Genomic DNA, 26,841 nt, shown 5'->3' on the forward strand with positions numbered 1-26,841 from the left:
GAGAGAGAGAGAGAGAGAGAGAGAGAGAGAGAGAGAGAGAGAATGTGAGTGTGTAGCACTCTCTTTAAGTCTCTGATCATCTTAGCTATTTGATAATCAGATTTGGCCACTGGTAAAGTGGGCGGAAGTGAGGGGAAGTGTTTATTTGATTGGAGGGCTGAATAAATTAATAAATAAATAAATAAATGAATATTTGGGGGCTGAAACAAACTGACTTACCATGCAAAGAAAAGCTGAGACCTATTTTTCTTTTTAAAACCATTTTAACTCTTTCTGTGTCCTTAGTCTTTGAGTTATGGGTATGGTTTTTCCATAACTCACTCCAACATTTTATTGGCTGCCTAAACTGGTTAACAGATCCTCATTTATACCTTGGTACTTTCTACCCCAGTACCACAAGCTGACTTACAAAGAAGGAGGTGATAAAGGGATTGATTGACCTTTGTATTACATCACTTTCTACCTCTTAATGGGAAAAGAACGACCAGAAATGCCACCAAGCATGCCCACTGTGGGGGAATAGGAAAAGAGAAATCTGAAGCCTGAAATCCTAGTCTTCCATGTGCCTTCCTAACAGAAAACTACAGGTTTCAAACAAAATCTTTCCGAACCTAAATATAATTGGGGAACTGAGCTATTCTGAGGGTAGACAGATAAAAAGATAATAACAGGTGGCATTGAATTCCAGGCAATTATACTGCTACCATAAAATCTTCACCTATCTGTTCCTGAAAATAAACCTCACTTATCTGGGCCAGATCAGTGACATGCCATTATGTTTATCTGGTTAAACAGATAAATAAAAGGAATTTGAAAGAAAAAAACAACAACAAATATTAATTCGACAGTAAATTACCCAGATTATGCCTAACTCCAGATTTGATTTGTTTTATAAAATGCATATTTAAAAGAACTGCATTTGGTATTATGTGGAGACTTGTTATATATGGCCTATTATTCTCCTCCCTTTCCCTATACAATCTTTTGGAGTCTGAGCTCTTTCATCAGGAGAAAAATGTCACTTGAAGAAGTTCATTCCCCCATCCTTTAAAAAATGTATCTATTGTACAAAAGGTAGGCCAAGTCACAACACTGACTGAACTCCTGATAAGCCCAAATCAAAAGCCATAGGAGAAAGTCATTAGAGCTTTAAGAGAACCTAGGAATCAATGCTATGTATAGTCATATGAAAAAATGCTCTATATCACTATTGATCAGAGAAATGAAAACTAAAACAACTCTGAGGTACCACCTCACACATAATCGGAATGGAAAAGAACCAACTGATAAAACCACCACCTCTGATAATGTTTCTCCACCAAGAGGAGAGATCTATTTCATATTCTATTTTCCAGATTTACTCACTAAAATTAATGAGTTCAGCAGCCGTTAGTATTATTTGGTGGGTGGGTTGAGTTTGCTTGTTTTCACTTTCTGTTTTAGTTTTTATTTTCCTCCTCTACTCTTTTAAAAAGTCACTGAGATTAAGGTTGCCCAGTAATCCCTAAAGCCATTAAGTCATAGAAATTCCTCTAGAAGACCATGACAGCAAAGGGTGAGGTGGTAGGAAAACTATCTCCTATGGAGGCTAGGGTAATTTTTCCTTAAATTATTGAGGGGGCAGCCGGGGGGTGCAGTGAATAGAGCACCAATCCTGGAGTCAGGAGAACCTGAGTTCAAATCCGGCCTCAGACACCTGACACTTAACTGTGTGACCTCAGGCAAGTCACTTAACCCCAATTGCCTTGCCTCCTCCCCCCCAAAAAGAGTTACTGAACCTTTCCTTGAAACTTAATTCTCTTAAGCAATTAAAGTTTGAAATGATGATGGAGCTTCCTAGTGTCTAAAGTATAAAAGCCAGCTCATTAGGAAGTAAAAGTTGCTAACTTTCTAAGACTTCTGATCAGCAGACCAGTATGGCCAACACAGAGGCAGGGAAATTATGCTCACCTAAATCAATGCTGCATCCTTGCTGAAAATTTATTTTCTGCCATGGCTAAGTAAGTCTTTTCTTAACTATCAGAAAGTCTATGACTGAATGAGATCTGGCCTACAACATTCCATATGCTATAATAAACCTCAAACGAATTCATGATCTAAATATAAAAGCTCAAATCATAAAGAAATTAGAAGGGAAATCTTTTACAACTATGGCTAAGGAGAGAATTTTTTAAAATTCAATTTTATTTTTATTTTTAGTTCTAAATTCTCCCCCTTCCTCAATTCCTCTCCCATCTATTACAAAGACAAGAAATAGAAAACCCTTTACAAATATGAAGTCATGCAAAACAAATTTCCAAATTAGCCATGTTCCCCGAAGGAAAAAAAAAAAGAAGAAAAAAATGTTTCAATCTGCACATCAGTTCTCTATCTGGTGGTAGATAACATATTTCATCATGAATCCTTTGAAACTGTGGTAGGTCAGGGCAGCCAGGTAGCACAGCAAGTAAGAGCACCGGCCCCAGTGTCGGGATGAGCTGGGTATTGAATCCGGGCTCAGGCACTTAGCACCCACCCAGAAACACCTGGCCATGTAACCTTGAGCAAGTTATTTAACCCCAGTTGCTTATTTAAAAAAAAAAAAAGAAACTGGCAGGTCACTGATATTAGATCAGAGTCTTTCACAATTGATTATCTTTAAAATTCTGCTATTACTGTGTAAATTGTTCTGGTTCGATTCCCTTCACTTTTTATCAGTTTATATTAAGTTTTACCAAGTCTTTCCAAAACCACCCCCTTCATTATTTCTTATAGCACGTGTTATATTATTCCCTCACATTCATATACCACAACTTGTTTAGCCATCCCATAATTGATGACTATCCCTAAGTTTCCAAATGTTTACCACCACAAAAAAAAAATTTGATTTTTGGGAATAGTTGCAAATTGCTCTCCAGAATGTCTGGACTAGTTAAAAGGGAAGATTTCTAACTAAACCAACATAGCTGATCACAGATGATAAAATGAATGATTTCTATTATATAATTTGTGAAAATATAATCAGTGTAATTAGAACCAGAAGGCAAACAGTTAAATGCAAAAAAAAAAAAAAATCTTAGTAAATTTCTGATAAAGGTCTGACATTCAAGTTATATGAAGAATTGATAAAATATATAAGAACAAGAACCACTCTCTAATAGGTAAGTGGTCAAAGAGAAATTTTCAAATGAAACACAAAACTATAAAATCATTAATAATAAAAGAAGTTAAGATAATTCTAGGACTCTATTATACACCCAACAGATTAACAAAGATAACTATGGAGAAAAATGGCAATTGTTGGAAAGATAAATGAATACTAATGATAACAGTAATAACAATAGCTAACATTTATATAGCATTTACTATGTATCAGGCACTGTGATAAGCATTTTACAATCATTTTATTATTTGGTCCTCACAACAACCCCAAGTTGGTAAGTGCTATTATTATCTCCATTTTACAGATGAGGAAACAGAGATTAACTGACTTGACCAGGGTCACACAGTTAGTAGAAATCTGAGGTCACATCTGAATTCAGGTTTTCTGGACTGCCGGCCTAGAGCTCTATCCACTACACAAGGTAGCTGCCTATCATTAATGTACTACTGGTGGAGCTGTAAACTGATCCAGATGAATCTGGAAAGCAATTTGGAATTACAGTCCAAAAGTCACCAAACTGTACATACCTTTTCACCCACTCATACTATTAAAAGGCCTATATATCCATGACAATGAACAGACCTGTCTGTACAAAGTATTTATAGAAGCATTTCTGTTTGCAACAAGAAATTGGAAATAAAATGGGTGCCCTTCAATTAGGAAAGGCTGAACCAATTATAGCATATAAAGTAATGAAATATAGTACTGTAGGAAATGACAAATAAAACTGAAAGAAACTTGGTGAATTGGGCAGAACTAATTTACAACAAGGTCCACAATAACAAAAAAGAAAACTACTTTGAAGTCCTCGGAACTGTTATCATCAAATCACCAACAAATTCTTCAGAAGAGTTATGAAGTATGCCTTCACGTCTTACCAAGAAGTAACAGACTAGAGGTGCAAAATGCAACATTCACTTTCAGATGTGGCCAATATGTTGATCTCTTTTGCTTGACTATGTAATTGGGAGTGAAGAGGTGAATTAAAAAGAGCCATCAACAAAACATTTTTTTAAAATACCCAGAAAACAAGTAATTCATATTAAATTTAACATATAACTGAAAAAGGACATTTGTGGTTTCATCTCCAATCACACTTTTTTGTTTACATACTTAAATATTCATAACCAACAAGCATTTATTAATATTTATTGACAGTGATGAAGTTCATGATTCTTGGGCATGATATTTGTGTCTACCCCTACACATCTTAGATAGAAGTCTTTTATCACAAGTATTTGATGCAAAGATTTTCCCCAACTGACTGTTTCTCTTCTTAGTTTAACTGGACTGATTTTGATTATGTAAAGTTTTATATAAAAAAACTGGGTTTATTTTTATCGTTTATGTTCACACTGACTGATCCCTTGCTTAGATCAGAAAAGCTTATTTATTTATTTGTGTAAATGATGTGAACTTTCATATTTAGGTCACTTACTCTTTCGAGCTTTTTGTGGCATATAGTGTCAGATGCTGCTCTAGACTTAATTTCTGCCGAATCACTTTCCAGTTTTTCAATCACTTGTTGAACAGAGAGCCCTTCCTCTAGCAGTTTACATTTCTGGATATACCAAAAACTGGACTGGATCAACTGCTTTTAGGTCTGTTCCTACCTTAATTTTTATGTCCCCAATTGTGTCATTTAATAAATTAATCTGAACTGAAGTAGCAGTTGGAATATGCTAGGGCATGTGGAGAATGAGAAAGAAGATGAAAAGGTCTTGAAGAAAGAAGATTAAGATGATTCATGTTTAGATTACATAGGAAAGGAAAGAAGATAATTTAGAAGAGGAGGATTCTGAGAAAACTAATATGTCACATTGATGGTTTTAGTCCCTCCAGGATCACAATGTGTTAAAGATGAAGTGATTTATATGATAGGGAGGGATTGTCACAGCGAGGAGGCAGCCCAGTAAGGTAGCTCTGGAATCAAATAATGGAAATTCCTATCCCACCTCTGCCATTTACTACTTGTGTGACTTTGTGGCAAGATCCTGGGCCTCAGTTTACTCATGTGTAAAATTAAAGGGTAAACTAGATGGCCTCTGAGATCCCTTCTAGTTCTATGACTGGTGAGATCACTGTATTTCTTCCCCAAAAGATTCACTATCCTAGTTCTCATTCCTTCTACTGGCATACTATCCAAAGGAAAAAATCCTAATCTAGAGAAATGCAAATCAAAACAACCCTGAGGTACCACATCTCACCTGTCAGATTGGCCAAGATGACAAAATAGGAAAATGATAAATGCTGCAGAGGATGTGGAAAAATTGGAACACTAATGCATTGTTGGTGGAGTTGTGAGCTGATTAAACCATTCCAGAGAGCAATCTGGAACTATGCCCAAAGAGCTATAAATAAGTGCATACACTTTGATCCAGCAATACCACTTCTAGGGTTGTATCCCAAAGAGATCATAGAAGTGGGAAGAGGCCCCATATGTACAAAAATATTTATAGAAGCTCTTTTTGTGGCGGCAAAGAATTGGAAATCAAGGGGATGCCCATCAATTGGGGAATGGCTAAACAAGCTGTGGTATATGAATGTAATGGAATACTATCGTGCTATAAGAAATGAGGAGCTGACAGACTTCATAATAACCTGGAGAGACTTAATACAAACTGATGCTGAGCGAGAAGAGCAGAACCAGGAGAAATTTGTACACAATTACAGATACAACGTATGTGTGACGACTAATTGATAGACTGGACTCCTCTCAGCAATGCAAGGTTATAAGACAACTCCAAAAGACTCATGATGGAAAGAGATATCCACATCCAGAGGAAGAACTCCAGAGTCTTGAATGCAGATTGAAGCCAATTACTTGCTCTCTCTCTTTTTTTGTTTTGTTTCTTCTTTTTCATTGTTCACTCCATTGATTATAATCCTTTACAATCTGACTAATGTTTAATGTGAAGGTATTTTTAGATCCAATATTTGACTGCATGCTGCCATGGGGGCGGGGAGGAGGAGGGAAAGGGGGAGAAAATTTGAAACTCAAGGGACTGTGGAACTGAATGTTGTAAACTAAAAGTGAATAAATTTAAAAAATTTTATATAAAGAAAAAACCATAATCTAATTCATACACCCCCTCCCCCCACATCAGAAAAGGACTTAGAGATACAGTAATAATCCCAGGTAAGAACAAAGGATAAGCAGCTGCCTTAGGTGCTCCCTGGCTTTCTTTTGATTCTGAAACACAGAGAAAAATAACGACTGTATAACATAATTTTGGAATAGGATTATAGTAACCAATAGCAGCTCACCCACCTGAATTTGTCCTCATTGCTCAGACATATAAACCTCATAGGAGGTTCAGTAAAATAAGACTGTTAGATTCTCTCTCTCATATGCAACTTACTACTAAGGAAAGAAAAGCTTTTAGAAAGGAAAGTATTATAGATTGATTATAAGCGATAATTCTGATCGTGGTGATGCACAAACTGATATGGGATGAAGTGTTTGTAGATGATTAACTCTTATACTATAACCAGGAAAGCCTATAAAAAGGGTAGAATGTTATAAAATGTAAAGTATTAAACCCAAGGAATAACATTGATTATATACCTAATTTCAGCACACAGCAGAAAATCCAAAAAGTGAAGCTGTTTCCTTGACAAAACTCCAATCTAATCATGCTCTAACACCAGATTTTTCTATTATCCCTTTGTATCAGAGCTGGCATCCCGACCTTCTGTTCATGAAGTGAAGAAAAAGGGAGAAATCACCTCCAAGCAAGGTTCAGTCTACTACATTTTTTACTAGATAAAAAACAAAAAGCCATTCCACTTGAACAACCAGATCACTGTCTACATAGAAGCAAAATGCCTCCCTCAAGACCATGAAAATAGCCAATAAGGTACAGTATGTTCAAACCATTAACTGCTGCTCTGCCAAAAGCCACTAGTCTATACACTGAGTGCCCCTCTGCTCCCTTCTTAAGAGCAGTTAAGCAAGCATAAAAGGTACAAGAGGCTAAGTCTAGCTACAGTTTTAAAAAGTCTTCTTCTCCCTTTACCACATGGATACTTCAAAGGCCTGGGTGTGAAAGTGGGGAAGGCTGGAGACTCAATACTCAAGACTGGAACATCTGGTAAACAGCAGAGTGCTTTCTTTTTCTTTTATTTTTGGAGGGGTAGGTATGGCAATTGGGGTTAAGTGACTTGCCCAAGGTCACACGGCTGGGTTTTTTGTGTTAAGTATCTGAGGCTGCATTTGAACTCAGGTCCTCCTCACTCCAGGGCCGGTGCTCTATTCACTGCGCCACCTAGCGACCCCAAGCAGAGTGCTTTCTAAACTAGACCCTGGCACGTAAACACATAAGATTTCTGGGGTGACCACTACCCTTAATGACAGAGTATTTATATCTCTGATAAAACAACAACTTCCATGAGATATGAACATAACACGGTAGCTATATTAATATGCAAAGATTGTCTCTAAATCCAATAAATGATACTCAATAGCACTGTAGATGTCTGTTCCAGCACTTCCCCACTCTGGTGAACATATAGTTAACTCTATGCAAATACCACAACCGGAAACTTTAAAACTATGTCATAATCTTTCTTTTTTTATGGAGGCTATAATTCAAAGAACTGTTCCAATAGGAAAGAAAAATCTTGCTAGTGTGTTGCTGTGCAGAGACAACAGGAAGGAGGTACCTTTACCATTAAAGCATAGGGTTTAATTTTAAATGGTTATCTATACTACTAAGCTGTTAGTGCTTGGTAACTAACCTCTTTAGTAGTCAAGCAAATCTCTGCTGCTTTGAACTATCATAGTATTTATTGCTCTTGCTTGTAGAAGAACAGAGATACAGGAATATTTGTGAAGGTAAAGAAACAAAAGACTTTTGGGGGAAGAGAATAATTTTTAAAGGACAAGGAACTGCAGCAGTTAAATTCAGGGCTAAAAAGGTTCTTGGAGGAAGATTTGGCAACCACTGGCAGACCACAATCCTCAGTACTGTCAGCAGGGAATTCCCCTGTGGTTATAGTTCCCCTTCTCACTATACAATATGGCAGGCCCTTGACAAATAAGCCACACTAGCAAATGACACTATACAAAGCAAGATAATCAGATATGACCCTTACCTTCTGGGAGCTGGCAAAGCAAGACAGGGACATAAAAATAAAGTGGGGGAGGGAAAGGAACATAAATTAGGTTGTCGGACTTCTAACCATGTGAAGATGACACCCTTCTCAAAGCTATATGCAAGCCATTATTTCCACTTTGCTTCTTCTGCAAATAGGAGTGATGAAGCCACGATCTCAGGTGTTTCTCAGCATTATCTAACTCTTAAGATAGCACTGTCTTCTCACTTTCTAAAAGCATATTCCAGATACGAAATGGCTCTAGCAGGGAAAGCAGGCTTATCTGAACAGTATTTCCAAGCAAATAAAAATCATAAAGAGAGACCAAGGTAGTTTCTGGGAGGCTCCTTCATTTCAGTAATAATTCACATCACTTTTTGCACAGGCAGAGGTTAGTTTTAGGCCCAGCTCAATGTGACAAGTGAGCCAAATGTGTAGGGCAGTAACAAATCATCCAACTCAACTAAACTGGTCCATATACAAATCCCAATATACCTAACCACAAATGTCTGGTTATATCATATATACATTATGTGTGTGTGTGTGTGTGTATGTGTGTGTGTGTAAAATTTCATAAGATCTACTGGAATTTTTTTGGTCTATTGTCAGAACTGCCTGCCCCAATTCCAAAGGTCTTTGGGGACAAAACCCACTTTTCAGTATATTATCTTAACACTGATATTTCCAGAGAAATGAATCCTTCAGCTGGCTCATTTCTTGGAACCTGAGAAGTTAGGTCAACCTTTTTGCCCTCTCCAGGCGATGGAGGATAAGGCCACAGACCTCCCTCAATCTCTCCTTTTCTGAAAGGTGACAACATAGACAGCAGTTTGCGGGAAGTGTTTGGGAGGAAGAGTAGGGTAGTGCTGGCATTAGGCAATTATGAAAAGTAGGAGAAATTTATATCCTATGGCCTGGAAATCCTGGTGTCCCACTTCTCTGCTCCCCAGTTATTCAGTATCTCTATGCTGTCAATAGTTTCCCATTTACAATCCTACAAAGATCTGAGTTCTACTATGGTATCCTAAGCTCTAAAACTGACACTACTCCCTCTCATAAAAAGTCTGTTGAGATCTAGGTGGGTGTTAAAGGTAAATAAAATGATCAAATTAATTTATAATAAGATCCCAAAGAGAACAACATCCTAACCTTTTAAGAATATTTAAATTTTGGGGCAGCTAGGTGGTGCAGTGAATAGAGCACGGGCCCTGGAGTCAGGAGGACCTGAGTTCAAATCCGGCCTCAGACACTTAACACAAAAACTAGCTGTGTGACCTTGGGCAAGTCACTTAACCTCAATTGACCTAAAAAAAAAAAAAGAATATTTAAATTTTAAAAAGAAGATCTGGATTAACCCTGATAACTGTCTCACAGGGTCTTTGGAAAATCTTCATGATTCCCTCTCTCTCCCCTCAAGTGACTTTAGGAACGCTCTTCAAATTTCTGCTCCTACAGCTTCTTCATTTTGGCCCCTGGCCTAGCTCTTTCCTTGTTTCTTTGCTTTCTTTGCTCTAGGCTGTGACTCACTGAGCACCTCTTTTCTCTACTCCTTTGCTGTTTCAATCTGAGGTCTAATCTACTCTCCTGGAACACGTTCGCCCAGATATGTCCCTTGAAATAGGAGGTGACAACAAAGGAACTGGGCTGATGAGAACCCTAAGTCATACTGGTCATTCTTCATGTGTTGCTCATATAGTAGGCTCATCTTCTCATAAAACATGGTTGTATATCCACAACTTAAAAAAAAAGCAAGAGGAATGTTGGTTACCACTTCCCTCAGTAATACACATGTGTGACATAGTTAATGGTTAAGAACCAAGAAGGGAGAATAAACGAGCAAGATGCAGCTTGGAGGAGTGTGTGATCTAAATGTGAAGACTGGTGAGGAGGAGGAGAAGCCTCTAACAGCAACATTTAAGTGACTGACATGCCCAAAATTAACCAAATGTTTTATCTTTCAAAGAAGGAGAGGGGAGAAGACCAAGATGCTTGCACTGAGCTCTTCAGCGAACATGCTAGCAGTGAAGCTCAGGCCCATTTGGCCAGTAACATCCTGTCTTTGTCCGTGAGTAAAAAAGCAGAGCTTTTAAGAACCAAGTTCATGAGCATGTTGTACAGGCACCAATCTACATGACAGTCTGGGAGGTAAGTGCCTAAAACTAAGAAACTGGTCTGTGAGAACAAGAAACTGATATCCCTTCTACACTCCAACAGTTATCCTGGGGAAAAGGCAGAAGTCATGTCTTTGAGAAAGAGGGCTACTGGGGCGGCCAGGTGGCTCAGCGAGTAAGAGCACCGGCTCCAGTGTCGGGATGACCTGGGGATCAAATCCAGGCTCAGATACTCAGCACCACACCCAGAAATAACTGGCCGTGTAACCTTGAGCAAGTTACTTAACCCCAACTGCTTTAAAAAACAAAACAAACAAACAAACAAAAAAAACAAAGAGAAAGAAGGCTACCAGGCTGGGAGCCAATCTAGCACACAGCAAGTTGCCTTCCCTGATGACTTCAATGACAGAGCAAGGCTACAGATTTTATCTCACATTTCTAAGCAGATTTGTGAAGATTTTTTTTTAAAGGCAAATGGTTTGAAGAACTCTGTTTTTCCAACCCTGGCACTTGCAAACTCAACCTGTGATCCAAAGATGGAGCTGTATTTGCTTAGGCTTCAACATAAGTAGTGTGAGCAAAAGGATTTAAAAGTTTATCTAATGGAATTTCAATTTGTTAAGCAGAAATCAGTTTAGCTCTTTGATCTAATGGCAGAATCTGCAACTCTAGGACACACATGTGGTGTTCACCTGGGAAGACAGCTAATTAAACAAAATTTAACATTCATTTTCTACTCAATCCCCAAATATTTCCACATGATAACTGCAGCACAGATGCCTACCTGGAAAGACTACTAGAAATAAATTTTCCATTGCATCAAATAATTCTTAATGAAAACATAAATGCATTCTGGCAAGGGGATAATGCTTGAAGCATTAATATTTTCTCCATGATTCTCAAAAATCCTTTTCCTCTCCTTGTCCCAATTCCCAGCATGACTCTGTGAGACAAGAAGTTTAAAAAGCATATATCCCACATAAGTACAAACTTGATAAGCATTTGTTTTTTTTATTTATATGCTGTTTCTCCAAAGCAAGGTTTCAAAAGAGAGGTGCTTACTGCACATCCTGACGGAAAGAAAACAGACACTGTGCTACGATTTAAAGAGCAGTCCCTGCGGGGTTAAATACATCCAAATCTAAACAGACAGAGGGTTAGGACACCCGATTCCTGTTTTAACATTCATTTTACTTATTAAAAAAGAAACCACTGAAGGAATTGAGGACAGGGTTAAGTTTCTGAAAAAATTCAGTCATGTTTGAGCAAAACATATCTTAAATGATAAAGATTTGGTATTGATATCAAAGTCGTTGATTCAGTGAGATAAGCGCTAAATACTTCACAGAAAATTCCAAAAAGACAAAAGAAAAAAGTTAAAAAACACCAAACCCAAACCAAATCCTTCCACAACTACTTGCCACGAAAATGCCAATGAAAAAAGGGAAAGAAATGAAAGCAATCTTTGCTCTTGTCATGATATGTCATGAAAGAGTATGTCTTCACATTTTAGATGAGACTCAAGGACCTTATTCTAGTTAAGTGCATGCTTTTATTTGCAACCTTTTTTTCAAAAGTATTTGTAATTTGGGTGTAAAGATGCAGAAACCTGGCTCTAACCAAACTACAGGTGAAAAAAAAATGCCTTGGTTTTCATTATTTAGCTCAATTTAAAAGAGGGTGAATATTTTATATAAGCCACTGGCACATGGTTAAAAAGTTTAAGTTTATTAAAAGTCATATTTTCTTGAGTTGAATGCTAAAGTTCTCTTTCTTCACCTTACAATGGTCTTCCATGGAGGATCACTTGCACCTTATTCACAATATATACTTAACTGGTTTTTCTTCTATTTTTTAAAATTTAATTTTTTTCAATCAACAAAAATCTTTTCTCTTCCTCCTACCAATCTCCTACCAGGGATTGGGGAGACAAGAAAAACAAAACCATTCTAACAAATATGCACAGTTCAGCAAAATAAATTCCCACATATTTGCCCATTTCCAAGAAATATACATCTCATTTTGCATCATGAGTCTATCCCCTCTCTGGCAGGAGGTAAGTGGAATATTTCATCTTCAGTTTTCTGGACTCATGCTTTATCAACACATTGATCAGAATTCTAGAGTCTGTTACGTTGTTATTGCATAAAATGTTCTCCAAGCTCTGCTCACTTCACTCTGCATCAGTTCACAGAGGTCTCTCTAGTTTCCCCTGAAATTATCTGTCTTGGCATTTCTTATGGTGCAATAATGTTCCATTACATTCATATGACATATTTTGTTTAGTCAATATTCTCCAATAAAAGGATAGCCTCTTTAGTTACCTATTTTTGGTTATTATGAAAAGAACTGCTATAATATATTTGTATTTATAAGTTCTTTTCCTTTTTAAAAAAAATCCACCGTGGGGTATATAGATATGCAAAAGACATTGAAACAAACAGAATCATGCCAACTGATTACTCTTGAATTTCTATTTAGTATTTCTCTTTTGGATGAAATGAGGGTATAGACCTACTAGTGGTAATGTTTAGTCCAAAGGTACAAACAGTTTAGTAACTTTTGAGGCATAGTTCCAACTCTTTTCTAAAATAGGTAGACAAATTCACAGTACTATCATGAGAATATGAAAGAGCCTTTTCACATAGGTTCCCCCTCCAACAGTTGCCATTTTTTGGGGTCAATGTTGCCAATGTAATGGTTGTGAGGTGGAAACTCAGAGTGGTTTTAATTTACATTTCCCTAATTACTGGTGATTTAGAGCATTTTTTTTACATGGTCATTGACAGCTTGGATTCCTTCAAAAACTATCTTTTGATAATTTCTCTAATGGGGAATAGCTTATTCTTACAAAATTTTTAAAATTAAATTTTCTTTTTTTTAATCAGTAAAATAATCTATTTTTTCTCTTCTCTACCCTCCCCCTTCTCCTTTCCAAATGGCTGAGAAGAGCTCTGCAGTCACTGTATGTGGGTGGTAATGGTGCTTTTACTTGTCACTGTGCTAAGCCTGTTAAATATTTACAACACAGGCAGCAATAGCTAGCCCTAAACACCCAGTTGTGAGTTTGAATTTTTTCACAGATAAATCTATGACAAGTTTTCCCCAGCAAAACGCCAAAAGACTTTACTAACAGCTTCAAGAGACCTGGCGGGTCCAGAGGAGCAGTTACGGGCCATCTGGTGATTACTTATTATTATTTATACAGTGCTGTAGACACACACACAGATGTGTTATGAATCCACATACAGAGAGCTTCTAACAAGGGCTGCAGACAAAACATTACTGCTGAGCAAGTCAATCTGCATTAAGGAAACAATGCTAACCAGGCAAAGGAAGCATACTGGCCATTTTTTAATCTGCTACATCAGCTGGAAGATTATGTTTGACTAAAAAAAAAAAAGGTATGAAGAACCGATTTAAGGATGCAGGTATCACATAAGTAAACTTGGCTGATCCAGGATTTTGTAAAAGTAGAAAAAGTGGGAGAGGATAACAGATCTGGTAGGTAACTTTAGAAATTTGGTGTACTGGAAAAAGGAGACGGGAAACACCCCCTCTACTGGTAGAAAATTTGGGAAAAATAAATAATGGAATTTTATCTTTTTTTTATCAGGAAATCACTGATGAAAATAGTTTTGGGGGGTCACTCTCAAAATACTCTGCTTTACCCACAGATACTGGGTAAAGCAAACAGGCAAGCTACAAACATTTTGTTACAGGCTTGTGCACTGGGGATACACAAAGTTTGCCCTCAGGGAGCTAATATTCTAAGGGAGGAGGCAACATAGTCATGCAGATAGTGTATAACAAAATGAAATCAAGAAAATTTTGGGAGGGAGAATATTAACAGCTTCAGGGAGGCTGAAGGATGGGGGTGTTTCAGGAAATGCTTCATGTATAAAGTGGCACAAATTGTGTTTTAAAGGAAAACCAGGGATTCAAAGAGGCAGAGGTAAAGAGAGAGGGCTCCTAGGCACAGGGGACAGCCAGTGAAAAGGGGACAAGGTCAGGTGATTAAGTGTTCTGTGTGAGAAACAAAAAAGTAGAATGTGTATAGGAAATAGTGTGTAGGAAGACTACAGAGGCAGAAGGCCAGGGTGTGAAAAGCTTTAAATACCAGAGTTTATAATGGATCCTAGAGGTAAGAGGGAACTACTAGAATTATTGTGTATTGTTTTGCACTTTAGGAAAACCATTTTGGTATGGAGGATAGACTGGAGTGAAAGGAATTTGAGACAGAGACACTAATTAGAAGACCATTGCAATAGCTGGAGCAAGAGGTTATGAAAGCCTAACGTAGGGTGGTGATTTTATAAGTGGAAAGAAGGGGACATATGTGAGAGATAATGTGGAAAAGGAATCAATAAGATTTGGTAACTGGTTAGCTACGTGGGGTGAAGGAGGAAAGACTAGAGGGATGAAACGTCATTGAAATGTCTCAAATGTCCTTAAGACTATCAGGAAGATCTGGAAAGGCACAGGTTTGAGGGAAAGATAAGTTCTGTTTTTGATGCTGAGTTTGAAAAACGTGTAAAATATTCAGTTTGAAATGTCCAACAGGCAGTTTGTTATGTGGACTGGAGCTCAGGTAAGAGAGCAGGATTATAGAAGTAGACTGGGAATTCCTCTGCTTAGAGATAATAACTGGACATATGGAGCTGATGATGTCACCAAGTGAAAGAATGTAAAGAGAAATGATGCCTGCAATAAAACCTTATGGGTATACCCATAATTAGTGGGTGTGACATGGAGGATGATGATCCAACAAGGGAGACTAAGAGGTCCAGACAGGCAGGAGAACTAAAGTAGAGCAGTGTTATGAAAAACTAGAGATCCGTTAAGAAAGTGTGGTCAGCAGTATCAAATGCTGTAGAGAGGTTAGGAAGGATGAGGACTGAAAAAAGATGACCAAATTTGACAAGGAAGGAAAGTTACCTATTTATAAAGAGAGGAGTTTCAATTTATAGTAACGGGGACAGAAAAGTGGCATAAAAGGAGCAAAATATTAGAAAGTGATTAGATAAAGTAATTTCAGAGTTCTTGATCATGAACTAGAACATTGATCCTTCATTTCCTGGGCATGATTTAAATAGCTACCTATAACCTTGCAGGGAAGAGTAAGGACTAAGAAAAATCCACATAATTTGCTAAATATCTGACCCTCAAAAATAAATTACATTCTATAGAACATTAAATCTCTGTTCCCATAATCCCACTAGAAGTCCCAAAGGTCAAATGGCAAAACTACTGCACTGGAAGACAAAAAAAAAAAAAAAAACTTGGGTCCTGTCTCTTGTTCTGCTTCTGAAATCACTGGCTACCTTAGGCATTGCTAACCATCTATTAGTTTTCCCCATCCCACTCACTATCTCATCTACATGATGAAGACCAGCATTGTCTATGTCTATCACAGTAAGAATGAAAATTGAAGAGATATCTGCAATGCCCTTCAAACTAGGGAATAGTTAAACAAGTAGAATATTATTATGCTGTAAGAAAGGATGACTATAATGATTTATATGAACTGATGCAATGTGAAGGGAAGAACCAAGAAAACAATATAGATAATGCCTACAACTATGTAAATGGAAAGAGAAAAGCAAATGAAAGCAAATTCATTTTGAAAACATTATGAAAAGTTAGTTCCCAATAAAGGAGGATGAGAAGGTATCTGTCTTTTTTTTTGGGGGGGGGGTAGGTAAGAAAGGGGAAGTGGGTACACATGTGGAACACAGAACATATAAGATTTTTTAAAATATATTCATTACCTTTGCTCGACTTTTTTTTCCTTTTTAAAATTTGTTAATAAAGGATGGCTCTCTGTAAGGATGAGAGAGGAGTGACACACTGGGGAATGTAGGTGATATAAAAGCAATTAAAAAATCAGTAACTTTTAAAAAAGATATCTACAGAACATTCTGTGTGCTCCAGAAAGGTGCTGCACCAACACAACATATTATCACAGAAAAATAAGGTTAACATTTGGCCTAATCGAGTATAACACAGTATATTTTCAGCTGCCTGGCAGCATGCAAACACTCTTACCAGATGGGGGCTGAATGAATTATTGAATAGAACATGAATTATTAAATAAAAGATTTGAAATGTGCGATGGTTTAAAAAAAAAAAACTCTTGGGGGGAGGGGAAGGAGAAGGTAGGGAAAGAAGGCTTACTTTTGCTTGGTGGAAACTGCTCTCACCTGTCAAAGTCTATAAACACTGCTTACATCAGGGTTTGACAAATTTCCAACGTCAGGTTCATGTGCATTCCTTGTGGCATCCACTATTATTCCTGTGATCTCACCCACTCATTCCTATACATATTTTATTGACAATAAATGATAACTTGAAGTTCACATCACCAAAGAGGACAGGGACAGGGTTCCATCTTTGAATCGTTCCAATTTATTTAGGGTTCTACCTAGAAATAGGAACTAATGCTCCATTACAATATATTGCCTCTTCCCACTCTTTTGTTTTTCTTTATGTGAAATCTGAAAAATTAATCTGGCTTCCAGATCCTAATGCTGACCTTACACTGTCACAAACAGCATTCATTCAGCAAAACTATTTCTTTCCTTCTGTGCTACTCAATTTAAAGAGTCTAACATAAGAAATTAAGAATAGGCTCCAAATCAGGCTTCTTTGCTGTTATTTAACCATGCCAGGGGAAATTTGCTAAAAGGACAGAATTTCGTATTTACAATCCCACAGCACTACTTTGCCCCACTCAATGGCAGGAAAGGAGGCTGTGGAAACTTCAAAGGGTCTAGGATAATGGGGATCATCTCTATGGGTCTGTGTTATACAGGCTATAAAACATATACCTTTGTGGCATAACAGAATTTAACCAATCATAGGTGATATTTGTTGCTTCGTATATTACAAAGCAATAGAGATTTAGGGGATGATGTTCATAGTGGCAGAGTATACGAAGCAATAAATGGGTTTGGAGGTTGGTTAAATGCCAAGTGAAGCCAGGACTACGGTACCATAAACATTATTCCTATTATATGACAAGGTAAGGTGTACAACAAGCTACCCCCTATCCCACTGCTACAATCATTGTTCTTGGCCTTGGAAGAGGCAAAGAGAAGTCTAGAGGGCTGTGATCTGACATATTTCATGGTACAGCTATTGATAGGACCCCAGTCTGTTTCCAAATTACCCTGAGGTCACTCTGTAGAAAAGATCAGGTGGTAGACGTCCTTAGGGAAAAAGAGACCATGTCAAGTCTGAGCATAAGCAACAATACAAAAGGTCAATCAGGATTTTGCCCTTATTAAAAGACAATGGCAAGTTGAATGATGTAGAATGGTTGTGACAGAAACCCTTTGTTCTATGACTGGTAATGGGCTAATACTAATAATAGTCCATCAGTGGCATCTCCTCAGAGGCCTGTTGCAAGTGAGAAATGTGCTCCTATATTCAGAGAAGCAGACAGGTCTCAGCAATACGTTGGCAGTGTCTTTCATAAGTACTCCAAGCTTTAAGCATGACAAACAACCAGAGGGTCAGAATGTCCGTTCAAAGTTGCCTGACCTGGATCATAACTGAATTCAGGGAGCTAAGCGTCTGTTAGAACCTGCCAACCTGTCAAATCTGGACTTAAATTGTGCAAAAACTATCCATATGAAGAATGCATAATAAACAAAGACACAGGACTACACTCACGTTATCAACTGCCCAAATAAAATATTAGTTTCAGAAAAAAGACTTGTAAATTCTTGCCTTCATTCATAATGGAACTTTTACATAATATAATCTAAAATAGCTACTTCCCATAGATAACATTTTGGGAAAAGTCTTTGGGAAGAGTCTTTCTGGGTTCAGAAACAACATAGAGCTAATAATATTCCCACTATTTTATAATACTGAGGCAAAGCAATATCAAAAGTCTGTTATTATATATAGATGGCACCTTCTACACATTTTGAAAAAACTCACATAGTCTAGTATCAACAAACCCTTTGCCAATCTGGCATCTGGGCTATTGTTTGCCTTAACAACAGTACTCCATTCTCAGGAGACAGCTCCATTAACTACTCCTGGTACTAACTCCACTGAGAGGTATTAACCAGACTATTGCTCTCCCTAGTTCCTCTTTGTGGAGATGAAAGGCCTTGGAGGATACTGTCTGTGGAAGAACGCAAGGAAGGAAAGCACACACAACAAAATCCCATCACCTGTCTTTGAAGACAAGAATGTAGACTGTACGACCTTCAGCAGCATCTTTTCTCAAAGTACATGCAGCACATTTAGAACTCAGCTGTGTCACATTAGACTTACTGTTGGGAAGTAGATCATGAACAGAATCCAAAAATAACAGCCATTAAAGACCTAGCAACCAAAACATGTTTATGTATCCACTGAAGGCCCAGCAGTTTTGATTATATGGTGGGTAGCAGACTCTACTAGTCTATTTTAGGTAAATTTTCCTCTCACCTTCTTTCCATACTAATCTATGGTGGTTCCTTAATACAAGGGTAAATAGGAAGAACTCTGAGAAAAGGATAGTGAGAGACAGTAAACACTGCTGGGTAGAAATGTGTCAATTCTGTGGATTCTCTTACAATTTGTCTTTTGATTTTAAAACTAATTCATTTTTTAAAATGCGGTTTTAAAAACTTTCATTCTGTCTTCCTTCCCTCTACAGCAGAGGTGTCAAACACCCCCAATGTGCCTCAACATAAAATATAATTAGGAAATATTTAATAAAATTAAAATATAATAAAATATAGAAAATGTTTATGAGTTCTTTTTTAAGTCAAACATGGTCCACAGGGATCCTCATGTACAGTTTAGTGGTCCCTGTTTCTACTGGAATTTGATACCAATGCTCTATAGCCTCTAGAATAACAGGCTTTAAACCTATTTAAACCTAAAGACTACCTCTCCTAGAGCTTAGATGGTTTCTGTGCTTTGCTATATTTTCTAGGACAGGGAATTCAGATTATGTTGATTGAGATGGTTTCAAACTGACCCTTGTCCTTGGGTTAAAGAATGGGCCGTACACTTGGTTTTATTTTATTCTTTGCTAGACTTTTGTTATTTCATATCTCTAGAAGTAAGCCAATGGAAAATCCTAAGGAACTAAAGGAGAGTTTACTCAAGGAACTATATTCTCACCTGAATATAAATTTCTGAAAGAAGAATGAATTTACTTATTTTCCTAACATCCCTTGGAGCTTTGCCATCCAAGAAATAAGCAATCTGAGTAGAACAGAGGGTTAATTAGTTGTCCTTGTGTTCCACACTCACTTGATCACTTTGATGCCCAACCTGCAAGTTTTTAATGAAATGTGACAATCAGAATACCAGTGAAGCATTAACAGCACAGGAGAGAGAAGCCAGGGAAGGCTACTGGTGATAACAGCTTACACTTACATAATTCTTTAAAAGGTACAAAGCACTTTCTCCACAACAGCCCAGTCCACTGCCATCATCTGGGAGGCAGCTCCTGTGGAAAAGGAGTCAGTCATCCTCATCAACTATGCTGACACACCCACAGGCCAGGCAAGCCAACCTAGCTGAAGCAGCAGGATATCCCAAGGGAGAGACAGAAAGCATCTAGTGCCAGGCAAGTCAAACCACCACCACCATCACCTGACTACTATCTTTCCTCCACCCTGATAGAGACAGTTTAGTACCCTGAACTAAGGAAACTTGGGAACAGCAGTATCTTCCCCAAACACCAGACTGGCTCCCAGCTCCTACAACTATCACTGAAGAGAGAAATCATTGTAGCAAAGTCGTCCACCTTCTTCATCACCATCACCAACAACTGCTGACCAAGTGCTACCAAAAGGCAGAATAGGTACAGGAGTGGCAGCATCCCCAGATTACCAGTCATACTTCCAACCAAAGCCTTACAGTCTTCATCAAGGGAAGCAACCCCTGTGGGTCAGTCTTCCTGATCAACTGCCAACCAACTGCCACACTGAGGGCAGGTAAACCAACCTAGCTGAAGTAGCAAGGAACGCTGAGAGAGATGGGGCAGCATGAGCCAGCCAAGTCAAACCACCTTGAATACCATCTCTCCTGAAAGAGATGGCCAAGTACCCTGAACTCAAGAGCCTTTGGAATAGCAAATGGCTCCAGCCAAGCCCTCAAAGCCATCATCAGCCTGGGAAGCAATGAATATGGAGGCACAGTCTGCAGGACTTACTGCCACAGCTCCCAATGACCCAGAAACAAAAGTTCTTAACACCAAAGTCCTTGGGGCTGCCAAATAGTCCAACATCAGAAACTGATATGATTTCATCTGTGGAAATGACATGAAAGATCAGAGGCTTTGCTGCAGCACCCTAAGGACCTGCAGCTGAAACTTTCCACTGTGTTGTCTCTCCTTTTAGAATTTGAGAGGGGGGACTCTTACTTTTTCTGTTTGTATCTCTAGCATTTAGCACAGTACTTTGCACACAGTAAGCATTTAACAAATGCTTCATCATTGATTCATTCTTGAAACAATGTGGTGAAATAGGAAGAGCGAGCACCAAATAGCACAGTACTACTGGTAGGTAAGAGATCAAAGCATACAGGAAGGAGGAGTTACAAAAGCCAGCCTCTGTTTTATACATACAAGCAAGCTCTTGTGTCTGTGAGAAAAAGCCTTTCAGGACCTCAACTTCAGTACTATTCTTTTTCTAGAAAAAAATTTATTTTTGCTGAAATCTTTTGTTTTTATATTGTTTAGACTTCCCCAAATATCCTCTTCCTTTCCTCTCTCTAAGCACCATTCTTTAAAATAGGAATTTTTTTGGAAGGGCAATTGGGGTTAAGTGACTTGCCCAAGGTCACACAGCTATTTTTGGTGTTAAGTGTCTGAGGCCGGATCCAAACCCAGGTCCTCCTTACTCCAGGGCCGGTACTCTATTCACTGCGCCACCTAGCTGCCCCTTAAAATAGGAATTTTTTAAAAAGGAAAAAGAGAGGAAGAAAAAAATGCAGGAAAACTAATCAATATACTGAAAAAATGTGACAGCAAATGCAATATTCCATGCCTTTGTACTCACCATTTTTGCAAAGGAGTAGTAGTGTCTTCTTATATCGCTTCTTTGGCATCAAACTTGTCATTTGTAATTTTGCAACATTAAGGGAAAGTTGGAACACTAACTCATTATTGGTGGAGTTGTGGGCTTATACAATCATTCTGGAGAGTAATTTGGAACTATGCCCAAAAGGCTATAAAACTGTGCATACCCTTTGACCCAGCCATACCACTTCTATGGCTGTATCCCAAAGAAATCATAAAAATGGGAAAATGACCCACATGCACAAAAATATTTATAGCAGCTCTTTCTGTGAGGGCCAAGAACTGGAAATTGAGGGGATGCCCATCAACTGGGGAATGGCTGAATAAGCTGTGGTATATGAATGTAATGGAATACTGTTGTGCTATAAGAAATGATGAGCAGGCAGACTTCAAAAAAAGCTGGAAAGACTAATATGAACTGATGCTGAGTGAAATGAGAAGAACCAGGAGAACACTGTACACAGTAACAGCCACAGTGTGAGATGACTGACTTTGACAGACTTGGTTCTTCTCAGAAATACAAGGTCTTAAAACAATTCCAAAGGATTCACGATGGAAAATTCCATTTACATCCAGAGAAAGAACTGGAGAATACAGAATGAAGCAGACTATTTTCTTCTTTTTTTGTTCTGGTTTTTTTCTTTCTCATGGTTCCTCCCATTCATTATACTTCCTCTATACAACATGACTAATGTGAAAGTATGTTTAATAAGAATGTATATATAGAACCTATATCAGATTACATGGTATCTTGGGGAGGCGGGGAAGGGAAGAAGAGGAAGAAAATTTAAAACTTATGGAAGTGAATGTTGAAAAGGAAAAATAAATTAACTTTTTTTTTTTTTAGATTTTTCTTTTTGCTTTTTGGAGGGGGGAAGGTAGGGCAATTGGGGTTAAGTGACTTGCCCAACATCACGAGGGTAGTTTTTTGTGTTAAGTGTCTGAGGCCAGATTTGAACTCAGGTGCTCCAGGGGCCAGTGCTCTATTCACTGTGCCACCTAGCCACCCCAGTAAATTAACTTTTAAAAAATGTTTTTTTATGGATAGAGCACCAGTCCTGGAGTCCGGAGAACCTGGGTTCAAATCCGACCTCAGACACTTAACACATACACACACAAAAACCTTGGGTAAGTCACTTCATCCCAATTGCCCTCCAAAAAGCAAAAAAATAAATAAAAATAAAAAATGTTTTTTTAACATTGATTTTCAATTGTTTCCATTCTTTTCAATCAGAATTGGTCCTTGCCTAAATCAGTTCTATCAACCCTCCAAAAAGGTTGGGTCTTGCTTTGCCTTGTGTACCTAGTTTCTGTTTTATTATTTAGGGGTTTTGTGTGTGTGTGAGAGAGGTTTAATATACATTGTACAGCCGGTAAGAGCTGGCCAGGTATCAGAAGACCTGTATTCAAATCCTGTCTCTGTCACAGACTGGCCCCACACCTCCAGACAACTTTCTAAAATTCTGAGCTGCAAAGGCATCAATCTGTAAAGGACCTTCCTCCTTGGGAGCTACCTAATCACAAACTTCCTCTGTCAAGGCAACTAAGTCATCTTGACTCTGAGGCACAAGCCTTGGTTTCCAGTCCTCTTCTCACCCTGATCACCCTTCTCTGGACCTATTCCAATCTGTCTGTGTCTTCTCTAAAATGAAGAACCCAGAAATAATTCCACTATTCCCTGCATGATTGACTCCCCCCCGCCCCTTTCCATAATTCAGCCTATGATATCCTGAGCTATTCTGGAGGACATGTCACATAGCAGGCTCAAACTTCTACTTCACTTGGACAGACATTTAGTAAATGCTTATTATATGAAAAGCAATGAGTAGGAGATACAAAGAAACAATCCTGGCCCAGAAGGCGATTCCATTCTACTCTAGGACACAGCATATACACAGAGAAGTAGAATACAAAGCAATTCAAGGAAGACAAGAGCACTAGGAGCTGGGGGCACCAGGCAAGGCCAAACAGAGGAGGGGGAATCTGAGGAGAGCTCTGAAAGAAGGCAACTGTTTTAAAAAGTGAAAACGAGGAAAGAATGCATTCTAAGCCTGAGAACCAGTTTGTGAGAATTCATGGAATAGTAGGGATAGAACACCAAGTCCTGGCTGTGGAAAGTGTAGAGTTCATGAGTTTAATCCAATAAACATGAATTAATCCCCTACTATGTGAAAGGCACAGCAGTAGATGGAGGTGGCCTCCTGCCTCAAACACAGACTGGTTTTGTGACCCTATATGTGGCTAATAAGGTCATAGGTCCAGATCAAAAAAGAGAAAAAAGTGTTCAAAGCACTGTGTGCCAGGTGCCTGAGGTACAAGGATAAAAAGAAAATCAGTCCTTGTTCTTAAAGGGTTTATATTCTACTAGGGAAATATTTGTGAACAAATAAATACATCCATGATACTAACAATAACTGGCATAAAGTTAAGTTAAACTGGCATTTAAGGCTTGCAAAACACTTTATGCCCATTATTTCATTTGAGTTTCACAATAGCATTGTGAGATCCAGTTATAATTATCCTCATTTTACAGATAAAGAAACTAAGGGTGAAAGAGGTTACTATGCCCAGGGTCAAACAGTAAGTATCAGAGGTACAAGGCTGTGAACATAAGGTCTTCGTGACTCCAAGGCTAGCATTTTATTCACTATACTACACTGCCTTCCAAATGATAATTCCAAGAGAAAGGAGAACTAATAACTAAGGGAAATGGCATATGAGCTAGCTTTATGGAAGCTAGGAAATCTAAAAGGAAAAGGTTAGGAAGTAGTTCATTCCTGCGATGAGGGTAGCCTCTGCACAGTGGTAAAGACTGGGTGCCATTTGAAGAGCAGTAAGTAGGTCAGTCTGGCTACAAACCAGAGTGGGTAAGAAGAATTAATAGGTCATAAGCCTGGAAAAGTAGGCTGAAGCCAGATTGTGAAGAGTTTTGGACACCAAGATGAGGAGTTTTTATTTTATCACAGAGGCAACTTAAAGCCACTAAAGGTTATTAAGCAAGGGAGTGACACAGTCAGACTTATGTTTTAGGAAGATTACTTTGTCAATTGAGGAGAGAACAAATTAGAGAGGGAAGGCAGAACTGGAAGATCAATTTTAAGTCTTGTCCAGGGGAGAGAAGATGAACTAGGATAGTGGTTGTGTGAATGAAGAGAAGAGAACAGGGCAAGAGTCATTAAAGTAGAAAAAAAACAATCAAGATTTGGAAACAGTGTGAGGTAGAAGGAAGAACTGAAGATGACCTCAAAGTTGGAGGCTGTAAACCAGATTTTCCTGAAAAGATGCAGTGAGTCATACAGAAACAGGATTTTGAGGAGGACTGAATTAAAAGGAGAAAATAATCCTTTTAGATATGCAAAGTTTGAATTTTCAGGAGAGGCCCAGAAGGTAGGTGAGGAAAGACAGGTGTTTATGAGAAGATTATGGCTAGGCATATAGATTTAGGAGTCAGTCATATGCTTTTTTTTTTCATACAATCTGTTGCTTCCCACATTTTATTATTTGGTTTAACATTCTAACCTCCAATCATCCCTCCTACCTTATCTGCAAATTTGATAAGTATGCCTTCACTCTAAAACAGCTACAGAAATGATGAGCCAATATAAGAAATAATGAACAGAAAGACTTCAGAAAAATCTGGAAGACTTATACGAACTGATGCTGAGTGAACCGAGGAGAACCAGGAAAACATTGTATACAGTAACAGCCACAGTGTGCGATGACTGATTTTGATAGACGTAGCCCTTCTAAGCAATGAAAAGACCTAAAATAATTCCAAAGAACTCATGATGGAAAATGCCATCTACATACAGAGAAAGACTATGGAATCTAAATGCAAAGCAAAGCAGACTATTTATTTTTGGTTTGTTTTTCTTTCTCATGGTTTCTTCTATTCGTTATAATTCTTCTATACAACACGACTAATGTGAGAATATGTTTAATAGGAATGTATATATATATATATATCAGAATGCATGCTGTCCTGGGGAGGAGGAGAAAACTTAAAACTCATGGAAGTGAATGTTGAAAACTAAAAAGAAATAAATTAACTTAATAAAAAAAAAAAAGAAATGGTGAGCTGAACAGGGCCCAGGACAGATCTGAGGGGCAGTTACCTCCTTCCAGGTTGAGATTCATTTCATTAATCACTACTCTTTGGGTCAGTTCTAAGCAGTTCTAGCATTCAAGCAGTTCTAAATCCCCCTAACTGTATTATAACCTAGGCTATGTCTCTCCATCTTATTCACAAGAATAATTTGAGTCTTTGTCAAATGCTTTGCTAAAATCCATGTAAACTGTGTCCATGACAATCTCCTGATCTAGTCTAATGGACCTATCAAAAAAGAAATAATGAAAAGGTTAGAACCTATGCTGGCTCTTAATGATTATCACTACTTTCTAACTGGTCACAAACCATCTTGTTAATAATATGCTCTAGAATTTTGCCAAGAAAGCCACCAAGGTAACTATTATAGAGTCTGAAGCACTCCATCATCTTTTTAGTTTAGAAAAACCAAGACATACTACAGAATCTCTTTGCTCCAAATTTAATATAGAAGCTATGTAACTGCAGAAAATTAGGTATTAAAACTGTAAGAATAAACTTACAGTCCAAAAGGGGTAAATTTTAAATTCAGAAGAGCAGAGGAAAAAGATATTTTCAAATTCATATATGATTTGGTATACATTCTAACAGTGTGTTATAATGGAACCATTAGACCCAACTGGAATCAGAAGAGACCTAGGTTTGGATTCTATACCTTAGGTAATTATTACTTATGATCACAGGCAAGTCATGTATCTTCTCTAGGGCTAAACTTCCTCATCTGTGAAAGGGGATAACGAAATCTGTATCTTACAGAGCTGTGAGAATCAAATGAGATACTAGGTGTAAAAGAGCTCAGTAAACTTTGAAGCACCACATAAATCCAAGTTACCATTATTTTTAAGCAGGGTATAAAGAAAACAGAAAAAGTTTCTCTATACCATTATATCTTTTTTTTTTTTGCCTTTTGGAGGGCAATTGGGGTTTAGTAACTTGTCCAAGGTTACACAGCTAGTTTTTTTGTGTGGGTGTTAAGTGTCTGAGGCCAGAACTGAACTTGGGCCCTCCCAACTCCGGGCTGCCGCTTTACTCACTGCGCCACCTAGCTGCCCTTATACCATTATATCTTAACCTGTAGCAACAGGTTAAGAAGCACCACCACAGTATTTGACCATGTTAAACTTTTGCTCTCTGAGGAAAGGTTAAGAGGAACTGAGTGGAGCTTGAGATAATTAAAATAAGTATTACTTGCTTTATGAATGAAGTATTGGTTATAAAGTTAATTGCCATGAAGCAAACTCAAGTTCCTCCCAATGAATTATAGAATTGTAGACTATAAACTAAAAATATAATGCCATGGAAAACAATGCCCCCAAAGTCTGAATTGACAGCTTTTTCAGGGAAAGAA

General features: G+C 38.0%; 1 protein-coding gene across 7 annotated transcripts in view; it reads right to left on the bottom strand.

Moving 5' to 3' along the window:
* LOC138171656 (cyclic AMP-dependent transcription factor ATF-7) overlaps window positions 1-26,841 on the bottom strand; it is an 88,806-nt gene that overhangs the window by 39,440 nt on the left and 22,525 nt on the right. The gene's annotated exons all lie outside the window — the stretch shown is intronic.

This window comes from Petaurus breviceps, unplaced genomic scaffold (assembly GCF_028583685.1).
Source record: "Petaurus breviceps papuanus isolate PSGF00001 unplaced genomic scaffold, PetGlider_PUasm1.0 454, whole genome shotgun sequence".
Lineage (NCBI taxonomy): Eukaryota > Metazoa > Chordata > Mammalia > Diprotodontia > Petauridae > Petaurus > Petaurus breviceps.